Genomic DNA, 14,848 nt, shown 5'->3' with positions numbered 1-14,848 from the left:
ATGCTCCGCTCGATAACGAAGGATCGAATCTCCAGCCGGGATTCTGCCTTAGAGTCTTTCAGGCATAATCGCACGGACGTAGCCTCGCTCCACTGGCCGATCGACCAAGAACGGAACCATTTGTCCGGACCTACCGTTCCTCTCGTACTGAGCAGGACTGCTGTCGCAACGACACAGCTTAACAGTAGGGTAAAACTAACCTATCTCACGACGGTCTAAACCCAGCTCACGTTCCCTATTGGTGGGTGAACAATCCAACGCTTGGTGAATTCTGCTTCACAATGATAGGAAGAGATCAAAGGATCAAAAGGATCGAAAGGATCAAAAAGCGACGTCGCTATGAACGCTTGGCCGCCACAAGCCAGTTATCCCTTTAGTAACTTTTCTGACACCTCTTGCTTAAAACTCCATAAGTCAAAAGGATCGATAGGCCTTGCTTTCGCAGTCCGTATTCGTACTGAAAATCAGGATCAAGCCAGCATTTGCCCTTTTGCTCTACGCGAGGTTTCTGTCCACGCTGAACTGGCCTTAGGACACCTGTGTTATCATTTGACAGATGTACCGCCCCAGTCAAACTCCCCACCTGATAATGTCCTCGGAGCGGATCGCGGCTCTGATAGTTTAATATCAGAAAGTCTATAGTAAAAACTGTTGAAGAAATTGTTATTTTTATCATTTGTATTGGAAACGTCATTTTCATATGCTTTTTAATTATCTAAATAACACGAAACTCGTCTCGAAGCTACGGTCGATAACTTTCAGCAAGTTATCTAGTATTTTGTTTTAAACTTAAAATCATCGAATTTGGCAATATTTGGACGTTTGTCATTTAACTTTCCCTTATGTGATTTAAACCAAATATTGATGCTCTAGGCAATATTTCCCGTTTTCTTTGTTTCTATGCTTTAGGCAATATTTCCCGTTTTCTTTGTTTCTCGTTTTTCTTTGTTTCTGTCATATTGATGCTTTATGCAATATTTCCCGTTTTCTTTGTTACCATGCTTTAGGCAATATTTCCCGTTTTCTTTGTTTCTATGCTTTAGGCAATATTTCCCGTTTTCTTTGTTTCTAGTTTTTCTTTGTTTCTGTCATATTGTTGCTTTAGGCAATATTTCCCGTTTTCTTTGTTTCTATGCTTTAGGCAATATTTCCCGTTTTCTTTGTTTCTGTTTTGTACTAAAAACCCATATAGTTTAGTAATATTTTGACTTTATAATGAAAACTTAAAATCATGAACTCCATAGTAAACTCTATAGATTTCACATAGATATTTTCATCATTTGTATTGGAAACGTCATTTTCATATGCTTCCTTAATGATCTAGAAACCATGAAGCTGTGCTTGATGATTTACCTATATGTACAAGACAGAGAGTAAGATATTGATAAGGAGAGAAATCCAATTTTTATTGCATATATCGACGTTTTAGCCGGATTAAAGCTGGTTTTACGTGTACATCTCCTTTAAGTGGTATAAGCTTAAAATCATGAACTCTATAGAAAATTATATTGAAAACACTGTTATTTTTATCATTTGTATTAGAAAAGTCATTTTCATATGCTTCTTTAATGATCTAATTACACGAAGCTCCGCTTGATGATTTAATTATTTGTACTTCGTTAATACAGTGATTGATGAGGGGAGAAATCCAATTTTTATTGCATATAGTTTAATATCAGAAACTCTAGAGTAAAAACTGTTGAAGAAATTGTTATTTTTATCATTTGTATTGGAAACGTCATTTTCATATGCTTTTTAATTATCTAAATAACACGAAACTCGTCTCGAAGCTACGGTCGATAACTTTTAGCAAGTTATCTAGTATTTTGTTTTAAACTTAAAATCATCGAATTTGGCAATATTTGGACGTTTGTCATTTAACTTTCCCTTATGTGATTTAAACCAAATATTGATGCTTTAGGCAATATTTCCCGTTTTCTTTGTTTCTATGCTTTAGGCAATATTTCCCGTTTTCTTTGTTTCTCGTTTTTCTTTGTTTAAGTCATATTGATGCTTTAGGCAATATTTCCCGTTTTCTTTGTTTCTATGCTTTAGGCAATATTTCCCGTTTTCTTTGTTTCTCGTTTTTCTTTGTTTCTGTCATATTGATGCTTTAGGCAATATTTCCCGTTTTCTTTGTTTCTATGCTTTAGGCAATATTTCCCGTTTTCTTTGTTTCTATGCTTTAGGCAATATTTCCCGTTTTCTTTGTTTCTGTTTTGTACTAAAAACCCATATAGTTTAGTAATATTTTGACTTTATAATGAAAACTTAAAATCATGAACTCCATAGAAAACTCTATAGATTTCACATAGATATTTTCATCATTTGTATTGGAAACGTCATTTTCATATGCTTCCTTAATGATCTAGAAACCATGAAGCTGTGCTTGATGATTTACCTATATGTATAAGACAGAGAGTAAGATATTGATAAGGAGAGAAATCCAATTTTTATTGCATATATCGACGTTTTAGCCGGATTAAAGCTGGTTTTACGTGTACATCTCCTTTAAGTAGTATAAGCTTAAAATCATGAACTCTATAGAAAATTATATTGAAAACACTGTTATTTTTATCATTTGTATTAGAAAAGTCATTTTCATATGCTTCTTTAATGATCTAATTACACGAAGCTCCGCTTGATGATTTAATTATTTGTACTTCGTTAATACAGTGATTGATGAGGGGAGAAATCCAATTTTTATTGCATATAGTTTAATATCAGAAACTCTATAGTAAAAACTGTTAAAGAAATTGTTATTTTTATCATTTGTATTGGAAACGTCATTTTCATATGCTTTTTAATTATCTAAATAACACGAAACTCGTCTCGAAGCTACGGTCGATAACTTTTAGCAAGTTATCTAGTATTTTGTTTTAAACTTAAAATCATCGAATTTGGCAATATTTGGACGTTTGTCATTTAACTTTCCCTTATGTGATTTAAACCAAATATTGATGCTTTAGGCAATATTTCCCGTTTTCTTTGTTTCTATGCTTTAGGCAATATTTCCCGTTTTCTTTGTTTCTCGTTTTTCTTTGTTTCTGTCATATTGATGCTTTATGCAATATTTCCCGTTTTCTTTGTTACCATGCTTTAGGCAATATTTCCCGTTTTCTTTGTTTCTATGCTTTAGGCAATATTTCCCGTTTTCTTTGTTTCTCGTTTTTCTTTGTTTCTGTCATATTGATGCTTTATGCAATATTTCCCGTTTTCTTTGTTTCTATGCTTTAGGCAATATTTCCCGTTTTCTTTGTTTCTGTTTTGTACTAAAAACCCATATAGTTTAGTAATATTTTGACTTTATAATGAAAACTTAAAATCATGAACTCCATAGTAAACTCTATAGATTTCACATAGATATTTTCATCATTTGTATTGGAAACGTCATTTTCATATGCTTCCTTAATGATCTAGAAACCATGAAGCTGTGCTTGATGATTTACCTATATGTATAAGACAGAGAGTAAGATATTGATAAGGAGAGAAATCCAATTTTTATTGCATATATCGACATTTTAGCCGGATTAAAGCTGGTTTTACGTGTACATCTCCTTTAAGTAGTATAAGCTTAAAATCATGAACTCTATAGAAAACTATATTGAAAACACTGTTATTTTTATCATTTGTATTAGAAAAGTCATTTTCATATGCTTCTTTAATGATCTAATTACACGAAGCTCCGCTTGATGATTTAATTATTTGTACTTCGTTAATACAGTGATTGATGAGAGGAGAAATCCAATTTTTATTGCATATAGTTTAATATCAGAAACTATAGTAAAAACTGTTGAAGAAATTGTTATTTATATCATTTGTATTGGAAACGTCATTTTCATATGCTTTTTAATTATCTAAATAACACGAAACTCGTCTCGAAGCTACGGTCGATAACTTTTAGCAAGTTATCTAGTATTTTGTTTTAAACTTAAAATCATCGAATTTGGCAATATTTGGACGTTTGTCATTTAACTTTCCCTTATGTGATTTAAACCAAATATTGATGCTTTAGGCAATATTTCCCGTTTTCTTTGTTTCTATGCTTTAGGCAATATTTCCCGTTTTCTTTGTTTCTCGTTTTTCTTTGTTTCTGTCATATTGATGCTTTATGCAATATTTCCCGTTTTCTTTGTTACCATGCTTTAGGCAATATTTCCCGTTTTCTTTGTTTCTATGCTTTAGGCAATATTTCCCGTTTTCTTTGTTTCTCGTTTTTCTTTGTTTCTGTCATATTGATGCTTTATGCAATATTTCCCGTTTTCTTTGTTTCTATGCTTTAGGCAATATTTCCCGTTTTCTTTGTTTCTGTTTTGTACTAAAAACCCATATAGTTTAGTAATATTTTGACTTTATAATGAAAACTTAAAATCATGAACTCCATAGTAAACTCTATAGATTTCACATAGATATTTTCATCATTTGTATTGGAAACGTCATTTTCATATGCTTCCTTAATGATCTAGAAACCATGAAGCTGTGCTTGATGATTTACCTATATGTATAAGACAGAGAGTAAGATATTGATAAGGAGAGAAATCCAATTTTTATTGCATATATCGACGTTTTAGCCGGATTAAAGCTGGTTTTACGTGTACATCTCCTTTAAGTAGTATAAGCTTAAAATCATGAACTCTATAGAAAATTATATTGAAAACACTGTTATTTTTATCATTTGTATTAGAAAAGTCATTTTCATATGCTTCTTTAATGATCTAATTACACGAAGCTCCGCTTGATGATTTAATTATTTGTACTTCGTTAATACAGTGATTGATGAGGGGAGAAATCCAATTTTTATTGCATATAGTTTAATATCAGAAACTCTATAGTAAAAACTGTTGAAGAAATTGTTATTTTTATCATTTGTATTGGAAACGTCATTTTCATATGCTTTTTAATTATCTAAATAACACGAAACTCGTCTCGAAGCTACGGTCGATAACTTTTAGCAAGTTATCTAGTATTTTGTTTTAAACTTAAAATCATCGAATTTGGCAATATTTGGACGTTTGTCATTTAACTTTCCCCTATGTGATTTAAACCAAATATTGATGCTTTAGGCAATATTTCCCTTCTTCTTTTTTTCTATGCTTTAGGCAATATTTCCCGTTTTCTTTGTTTCTCGTTTTTCTTTGTTTCTGTCATATTGATGCTTTAGGCAATATTTCCCGTTTTCTTTGTTACTATGCTTTAGGCAATATTTCCCGTTTTCTTTGTTTCTCGTTTTTCTTTGTTTCTGTCATATTGATGCTTTAGGCAATATTTCCCGTTTTCTTTGTTTCTATGCTTTAGGCAATATTTCCCGTTTTCTTTGTTTCTATGCTTTAGGCAATATTTCCCGTTTTCTTTGTTTCTGTTTTGTACTAAAAACCCATATAGTTTAGTAATATTTTGACTTTATAATGAAAACTTAAAATCATGAACTCCATAGTAAACTCTATAGATTTCACATAGATATTTTCATGATTTGTATTGGAAACGTCATTTTCATATGCTTCCTTAATGATCTAGAAACCATGAAGCTGTGCTTGATGATTTACCTATATGTATAAGACAGAGAGTAAGATATTGATAAGGAGAGAAATCCAATTTTTATTGCATATATCGACGTTTTAGCCGGATTAAAGCTGGTTTTACGTGTACATCTCCTTTAAGTAGTATAAGCTTAAAATCATGAACTCTATAGAAAATTATATTGAAAACACTGTTATTTTTATCATTTGTATTAGAAAAGTCATTTTCATATGCTTCTTTAATGATCTAATTACACGAAGCTCCGCTTGATGATTTAATTATTTGTACTTCGTTAATACAGTGATTGATGAGGGGAGAAATCCAATTTTTATTGCATATAGTTTAATATCAGAAACTCTATAGTAAAAACTGTTAAAGAAATTGTTATTTTTATCATTTGTATTGGAAACGTCATTTTCATATGCTTTTTAATTATCTAAATAACACGAAACTCGTCTCAAAGCTACGGTCGATAACTTTTAGCAAGTTATCTAGTATTTTGTTTTAAACTTAAAATCATCGAATTTGGCAATATTTGGTCGTTTGTCATTTAACTTTCCCTTATGTGATTTAAACCAAATATTGATGCTTTAGGCAATATTTCCCGTTTCCTTTGTTTCTATGCTTTAGGCAATATTTCCCGTTTTCTTTGTTTCTCGTTTTTCTTTGTTTATGTCATATTGATGCTTTAGGCAATATTTCCCGTTTTCTTTGTTTCTATGCTTTAGGCAATATTTCCCGTTTTCTTTGTTTCTCGTTTTTCTTTGTTTCTGTCATATTGATGCTTTAGGCAATATTTCCCGTTTTCTTTGTTTCTATGCTTTAGGTAATATTTCCCGTTTTCTTTGTTTCTGTTTTGTACTAAAAACCCATATAGTTTAGTAATATTTTGACTTTATAATAAAAACTTAAAATCATGAACTCCATAGTAAACTCTATAGATTTCACATAGATATTTTCATCATTTGTATTGGAAACGTCATTTTCATATGCTTCCTTAATGATCTAGAAACGCTTGATGAATTTACCTATATGTATAAGACAGAGAGTAAGATAGTGATAAGGAGAGAAATCCAATTTTTATTGCATATATCGACGTTTTAGCCGGATTAAAGCTGGTTTTACGTGTACATCTCCTTTAAGTAGTATAAGCTTAAAATCATGAACTCTATAGAAAATTATATTGAAAACACTGTTATTTTTATCATTTGTATTAGAAAAGTCATTTTCATATGCTTCTTTAATGATCTAATTACACGAAGCTCCGCTTGATGATTTAATTATTTGTACTTCGTTAATACAGTGATTGATGAGGGGAGAAATCCAATTTTTATTGCATATAGTTTAATATCAGAAACTCTATAGTAAAAACTGTTGAAGAAATTGTTATTTTTATCATTTGTATTGGAAACGTCATTTTCATATGCTTTTTAATTATCTAAATAACACGAAACTCGTCTCGAAGCTACGGTCGATAACTTTCAGCAAGTTATCTAGTATTTTGTTTTAAACTTAAAATCATCGAATTTGGCAATATTTGGACGTTTGTCATTTAACTTTCCCTTATGTGATTTAAACCAAATATTGATGCTTTAGGCAATATTTCCCGTTTTCTTTGTTTCTATGCTTTAGGCAATATTTCCCGTTTTCTTTGTTTCTCGTTTTTCTTTGTTTCTGTCATATTGATGCTTTATGCAATATTTCCCGTTTTCTTTGTTTCTATGCCTTAGGCAATATTTCCCGTTTTCTTTGTTTCTATGCTTTAGGCAATATTTCCCGTTTTCTTTGTTTCTCGTTTTTCTTTGTTTCTGTCATATTGATGCTTTAGGCAATATTTCCCGTTTTCTTTGTTTCTATGCTTTAGGCAATATATCCCGTTTTCTTTGTTTCTGTTTTGTACTAAAAACCAGTTTAGTAATATTTTGACTTTATAATGAAAACTTAAAATCATGAACTCCATAGTAAACTCTATAGATTTCACATAGATATTTTCATCATTTGTATTGGAAACGTCATTTTCATATGCTTCCTTAATGATCTAGAAACCATGAAGCTGTGCTTGATGATTTACCTATATGTATAAGACAGAGAGTAAGATATTGATAAGGAGAGAAATCCAATTTTTATTGCATATATCGACGTTTTAGCCGGATTAAAGCTGGTTTTACGTGTACATCTCCTTTAAGTAATATAAGCTTAAAATCATGAACTCTATAGAAAATTATATTGAAAACACTGTTATTTTTATCATTTGTATTAGAAAAGTCATTTTCATATGCTTCTTTAATGATCTAATTACACGAAGCTCCGCTTGATGATTTAATTATTTGTACTTCGTTAATACTGTGATTGATGAGGGGAGAAATCCAATTTTTATTGCATATAGTTTAATATCAGAAACTCTAGAGTAAAAACTGTTGAAGAAATTGTTATTTTTATCATTTGTATTGGAAACGTCATTTTCATATGCTTTTTAATTATCTAAATAACACGAAACTCGTCTCGAAGCTACGGTCGATAACTTTTAGCAAGTTATCTAGTATTTTGTTTTAAACTTAAAATCATCGAATTTGGCAATATTTGGACGTTTGTCATTTAACTTTCCCTTATGTGATTTAAACCAAATATTGATGCTTTAGGCAATATTTCCCTTTTTCTTTTTTTCTATGCTTTAGGCAATATTTCCCGTTTTCTTTGTTTCTCGTTTTTCTTTGTTTCTGTCATATTGATGCTTTAGGCAATATTTCCCGTTTTCTTTGTTACTATGCTTTAGGCAATATTTCCCGTTTTCTTTGTTTCTCGTTTTTCTTTGTTTCTGTCATATTGATGCTTTAGGCAATATTTCCCGTTTTCTTTGTTTCTATGCTTTAGGCAATATTTCCCGTTTTCTTTGTTTCTATGCTTTAGGCAATATTTCCCGTTTTCTTTGTTTCTGTTTTGTACTAAAAACCCATATAGTTTAGTAATATTTTGACTTTATAATGAAAACTTAAAATCATGAACTCCATAGTAAACTCTATAGATTTCACATAGATATTTTCATGATTTGTATTGGAAACGTCATTTTCATATGCTTCCTTAATGATCTAGAAACCATGAAGCTGTGCTTGATGATTTACCTATATGTATAAGACAGAGAGTAAGATATTGATAAGGAGAGAAATCCAATTTTTATTGCATATATCGACGTTTTAGCCGGATTAAAGCTGGTTTTACGTGTACATCTCCTTTAAGTAGTATAAGCTTAAAATCATGAACTCTATAGAAAATTATATTGAAAACACTGTTATTTTTATCATTTGTATTAGAAAAGTCATTTTCATATGCTTCTTTAATGATCTAATTACACGAAGCTCCGCTTGATGATTTAATTATTTGTACTTCGTTAATACAGTGATTGATGAGGGGAGAAATCCAATTTTTATTGCATATAGTTTAATATCAGAAACTCTATAGTAAAAACTGTTAAAGAAATTGTTATTTTTATCATTTGTATTGGAAACGTCATTTTCATATGCATTTTAATGATCAAAATAACACGATGCTCCGCTCGATAACGAAGGATCGAATCTCCAGCCGGGATTCTGCCTTAGAGTCTTTCAGGCATAATCGCACGGACGTAGCCTCGCTCCACTGGCCGATCGACCAAGAACGGAACCATTTGTCCGGACCTACCGTTCCTCTCGTACTGAGCAGGACTGCTGTCGCAACGACACAGCTTAACAGTAGGGTAAAACTAACCTATCTCACGACGGTCTAAACCCAGCTCACGTTCCCTATTGGTGGGTGAACAATCCAACGCTTGGTGAATTCTGCTTCACAATGATAGGAAGAGATCAAAGGATCAAAAGGATCGAAAGGATCAAAAAGCGACGTCGCTATGAACGCTTGGCCGCCACAAGCCAGTTATCCCTGTAGTAACTTTTCTGACACCTCTTGCTTAAAACTCCATAAGTCAAAAGGATCGATAGGCCTTGCTTTCGCAGTCCGTATTCGTACTGAAAATCAGGATCAAGCCAGCATTTGCCCTTTTGCTCTACGCGAGGTTTCTGTCCACGCTGAACTGGCCTTAGGACACCTGTGTTATCATTTGACAGATGTACCGCCCCAGTCAAACTCCCCACCTGATAATGTCCTCGGAGCGGATCGCGGCTCTGATAGTTTAATATCAGAAAGTCTATAGTAAAAACTGTTGAAGAAATTGTTATTTTTATCATTTGTATTGGAAACGTCATTTTCATATGCTTTTTAATTATCTAAATAACACGAAACTCGTCTCGAAGCTACGGTCGATAACTTTCAGCAAGTTATCTAGTATTTTGTTTTAAACTTAAAATCATCGAATTTGGCAATATTTGGACGTTTGTCATTTAACTTTCCCTTATGTGATTTAAACCAAATATTGATGCTCTAGGCAATATTTCCCGTTTTCTTTGTTTCTATGCTTTAGGCAATATTTCCCGTTTTCTTTGTTTCTCGTTTTTCTTTGTTTCTGTCATATTGATGCTTTATGCAATATTTCCCGTTTTCTTTGTTACCATGCTTTAGGCAATATTTCCCGTTTTCTTTGTTTCTATGCTTTAGGCAATATTTCCCGTTTTCTTTGTTTCTAGTTTTTCTTTGTTTCTGTCATATTGATGCTTTAGGCAATATTTCCCGTTTTCTTTGTTTCTATGCTTTAGGCAATATTTCCCGTTTTCTTTGTTTCTGTTTTGTACTAAAAACCCATATAGTTTAGTAATATTTTGACTTTATAATGAAAACTTAAAATCATGAACTCCATAGTAAACTCTATAGATTTCACATAGATATTTTCATCATTTGTATTGGAAACGTCATTTTCATATGCTTCCTTAATGATCTAGAAACCATGAAGCTGTGCTTGATGATTTACCTATATGTATAAGACAGAGAGTAAGATATTGATAAGGAGAGAAATCCAATTTTTATTGCATATATCGACGTTTTAGCCGGATTAAAGCTGGTTTTACGTGTACATCTCCTTTAAGTGGTATAAGCTTAAAATCATGAACTCTATAGAAAATTATATTGAAAACACTGTTATTTTTATCATTTGTATTAGAAAAGTCATTTTCATATGCTTCTTTAATGATCTAATTACACGAAGCTCCGCTTGATGATTTAATTATTTGTACTTCGTTAATACAGTGATTGATGAGGGGAGAAATCCAATTTTTATTGCATATAGTTTAATATCAGAAACTCTAGAGTAAAAACTGTTGAAGAAATTGTTATTTTTATCATTTGTATTGGAAACGTCATTTTCATATGCTTTTTAATTATCTAAATAACACGAAACTCGTCTCGAAGCTACGGTCGATAACTTTTAGCAAGTTATCTAGTATTTTGTTTTAAACTTAAAATCATCGAATTTGGCAATATTTGGACGTTTGTCATTTAACTTTCCCTTATGTGATTTAAACCAAATATTGATGCTTTAGGCAATATTTCCCGTTTTCTTTGTTTCTATGCTTTAGGCAATATTTCCCGTTTTCTTTGTTTCTCGTTTTTCTTTGTTTAAGTCATATTGATGCTTTAGGCAATATTTCCCGTTTTCTTTGTTTCTATGCTTTAGGCAATATTTCCCGTTTTCTTTGTTTCTCGTTTTTCTTTGTTTCTGTCATATTGATGCTTTAGGCAATATTTCCCGTTTTCTTTGTTTCTATGCTTTAGGCAATATTTCCCGTTTTCTTTGTTTCTGTTTTGTACTAAAAACCCATATAGTTTAGTAATATTTTGACTTTATAATGAAAACCTAAAATCATGAACTCCATAGAAAACTCTATAGATTTCACATAGATATTTTCATCATTTGTATTGGAAACGTCATTTTCATATGCTTCCTTAATGATCTAGAAACCATGAAGCTGTGCTTGATGATTTACCTATATGTATAAGACAGAGAGTAAGATATTGATAAGGAGAGAAATCCAATTTTTATTGCATATATCGACGTTTTAGCCGGATTAAAGCTGGTTTTACGTGTACATCTCCTTTAAGTAGTATAAGCTTAAAATCATGAACTCTATAGAAAATTATATTGAAAACACTGTTATTTTTATCATTTGTATTAGAAAAGTCATTTTCATATGCTTCTTTAATGATCTAATTACACGAAGCTCCGCTTGATGATTTAATTATTTGTACTTCGTTAATACAGTGATTGATGAGGGGAGAAATCCAATTTTTATTGCATATAGTTTAATATCAGAAACTCTATAGTAAAAACTGTTAAAGAAATTGTTATTTTTATCATTTGTATTGGAAACGTCATTTTCATATGCTTTTTAATTATCTAAATAACACGAAACTCGTCTCGAAGCTACGGTCGATAACTTTTAGCAAGTTATCTAGTATTTTGTTTTAAACTTAAAATCATCGAATTTGGCAATATTTGGACGTTTGTCATTTAACTTTCCCTTATGTGATTTAAACCAAATATTGATGCTTTAGGCAATATTTCCCGTTTTCTTTGTTTCTATGCTTTAGGCAATATTTCCCGTTTTCTTTGTTTCTCGTTTTTCTTTGTTTCTGTCATATTGATGCTTTATGCAATATTTCCCGTTTTCTTTGTTACCATGCTTTAGGCAATATTTCCCGTTTTCTTTGTTTCTATGCTTTAGGCAATATTTCCCGTTTTCTTTGTTTCTCGTTTTTCTTTGTTTCTGTCATATTGATGCTTTATGCAATATTTCCCGTTTTCTTTGTTTCTATGCTTTAGGCAATATTTCCCGTTTTCTTTGTTTCTGTTTTGTACTAAAAACCCATATAGTTTAGTAATATTTTGACTTTATAATGAAAACTTAAAATCATGAACTCCATAGTAAACTCTATAGATTTCACATAGATATTTTCATCATTTGTATTGGAAACGTCATTTTCATATGCTTCCTTAATGATCTAGAAACCATGAAGCTGTGCTTGATGATTTACCTATATGTATAAGACAGAGAGTAAGATATTGATAAGGAGAGAAATCCAATTTTTATTGCATATATCGACATTTTAGCCGGATTAAAGCTGGTTTTACGTGTACATCTCCTTTAAGTAGTATAAGCTTAAAATCATGAACTCTATAGAAAACTATATTGAAAACACTGTTATTTTTATCATTTGTATTAGAAAAGTCATTTTCATATGCTTCTTTAATGATCTAATTACACGAAGCTCCGCTTGATGATTTAATTATTTGTACTTCGTTAATACAGTGATTGATGAGGGGAGAAATCCAATTTTTATTGCATATAGTTTAATATCAGAAACTATAGTAAAAACTGTTGAAGAAATTGTTATTTATATCATTTGTATTGGAAACGTCATTTTCATATGCTTTTTAATTATCTAAATAACACGAAACTCGTCTCGAAGCTACGGTCGATAACTTTTAGCAAGTTATCTAGTATTTTGTTTTAAACTTAAAATCATCGAATTTGGCAATATTTGGACGTTTGTCATTTAACTTTCCCTTATGTGATTTAAACCAAATATTGATGCTTTAGGCAATATTTCCCGTTTTCTTTGTTTCTATGCTCTAGGCAATATTTCCCGTTTTCTTTGTTTCTCGTTTTTCTTTGTTTCTGTCATATTGATGCTTTATGCAATATTTCCCGTTTTCTTTGTTACCATGCTTTAGGCAATATTTCCCGTTTTCTTTGTTTCTATGCTTTAAGCAATATTTCCCGTTTTCTTTGTTTCTCGTTTTTCTTTGTTTCTGTCATATTGATGCTTTATGCAATATTTCCCGTTTTCTTTGTTTCTATGCTTTAGGCAATATTTCCCGTTTTCTTTGTTTCTGTTTTGTACTAAAAACCCATATAGTTTAGTAATATTTTGACTTTATAATGAAAACTTAAAATCATGAACTCCATAGTAAACTCTATAGATTTCACATAGATATTTTCATCATTTGTATTGGAAACGTCATTTTCATATGCTTCCTTAATGATCTAGAAACCATGAAGCTGTGCTTGATGATTTACCTATATGTATAAGACAGAGAGTAAGATATTGATAAGGAGAGAAATCCAATTTTTATTGCATATATCGACGTTTTAGCCGGATTAAAGCTGGTTTTACGTGTACATCTCCTTTAAGTAGTATAAGCTTAAAATCATGAACTCTATAGAAAATTATATTGAAAACACTGTTATTTTTATCATTTGTATTAGAAAAGTCATTTTCATATGCTTCTTTAATGATCTAATTACACGAAGCTCCGCTTGATGATTTAATTATTTGTACTTCGTTAATACAGTGATTGATGAGGGGAGAAATCCAATTTTTATTGCATATAGTTTAATATCAGAAACTCTATAGTAAAAACTGTTGAAGAAATTGTTATTTTTATCATTTGTATTGGAAACGTCATTTTCATATGCTTTTTAATTATCTAAATAACACGAAACTCGTCTCGAAGCTACGGTCGATAACTTTTAGCAAGTTATCTAGTATTTTGTTTTAAACTTAAAATCATCGAATTTGGCAATATTTGGACGTTTGTCATTTAACTTTCCCTTATGTGATTTAAACCAAATATTGATGCTTTAGGCAATATTTCCCGTTTCCTTTGTTTCTATGCTTTAGGCAATATTTCCCGTTTTCTTTGTTTCTCGTTTTTCTTTGTTTATGTCATATTGATGCTTTAGGCAATATTTCCCGTTTTCTTTGTTTCTATGCTTTAGGCAATATTTCCCGTTTTCTTTGTTTCTCGTTTTTCTTTGTTTCTGTCATATTGATGCTTTAGGCAATATTTCCCGTTTTCTTTGTTTCTATGCTTTAGGTAATATTTCCCGTTTTCTTTGTTTCTGTTTTGTACTAAAAACCCATATAGTTTAGTAATATTTTGACTTTATAATAAAAACTTAAAATCATGAACTCCATAGTAAACTCTATAGATTTCACATAGATATTTTCATCATTTGTATTGGAAACGTCATTTTCATATGCTTCCTTAATGATCTAGAAACGCTTGATGAATTTACCTATATGTATAAGACAGAGAGTAAGATAGTGATAAGGAGAGAAATCCAATTTTTATTGCATATATCGACGTTTTAGCCGGATTAAAGCTGGTTTTACGTGTACATCTCCTTTAAGTAGTATAAGCTTAAAATCATGAACTCTATAGAAAATTATATTGAAAACACTGTTATTTTTATCATTTGTATTAGAAAAGTCATTTTCATATGCTTCTTTAATGATCTAATTACACGAATCTCCGCTTGATGATTTAATTATTTGTACTTCGTTAATACAGTGATTGATGAGGGGAGAAATCCAATTTTTATTGCATATAGTTTAATATCAGAAA

This window comes from Procambarus clarkii, unplaced genomic scaffold (genome assembly GCF_040958095.1).
Source record: "Procambarus clarkii isolate CNS0578487 unplaced genomic scaffold, FALCON_Pclarkii_2.0 HiC_scaffold_244, whole genome shotgun sequence".
NCBI classification, from domain to species: domain Eukaryota; kingdom Metazoa; phylum Arthropoda; class Malacostraca; order Decapoda; family Cambaridae; genus Procambarus; species Procambarus clarkii.
Note: the sequence above shows the minus strand (reverse complement) of the source record.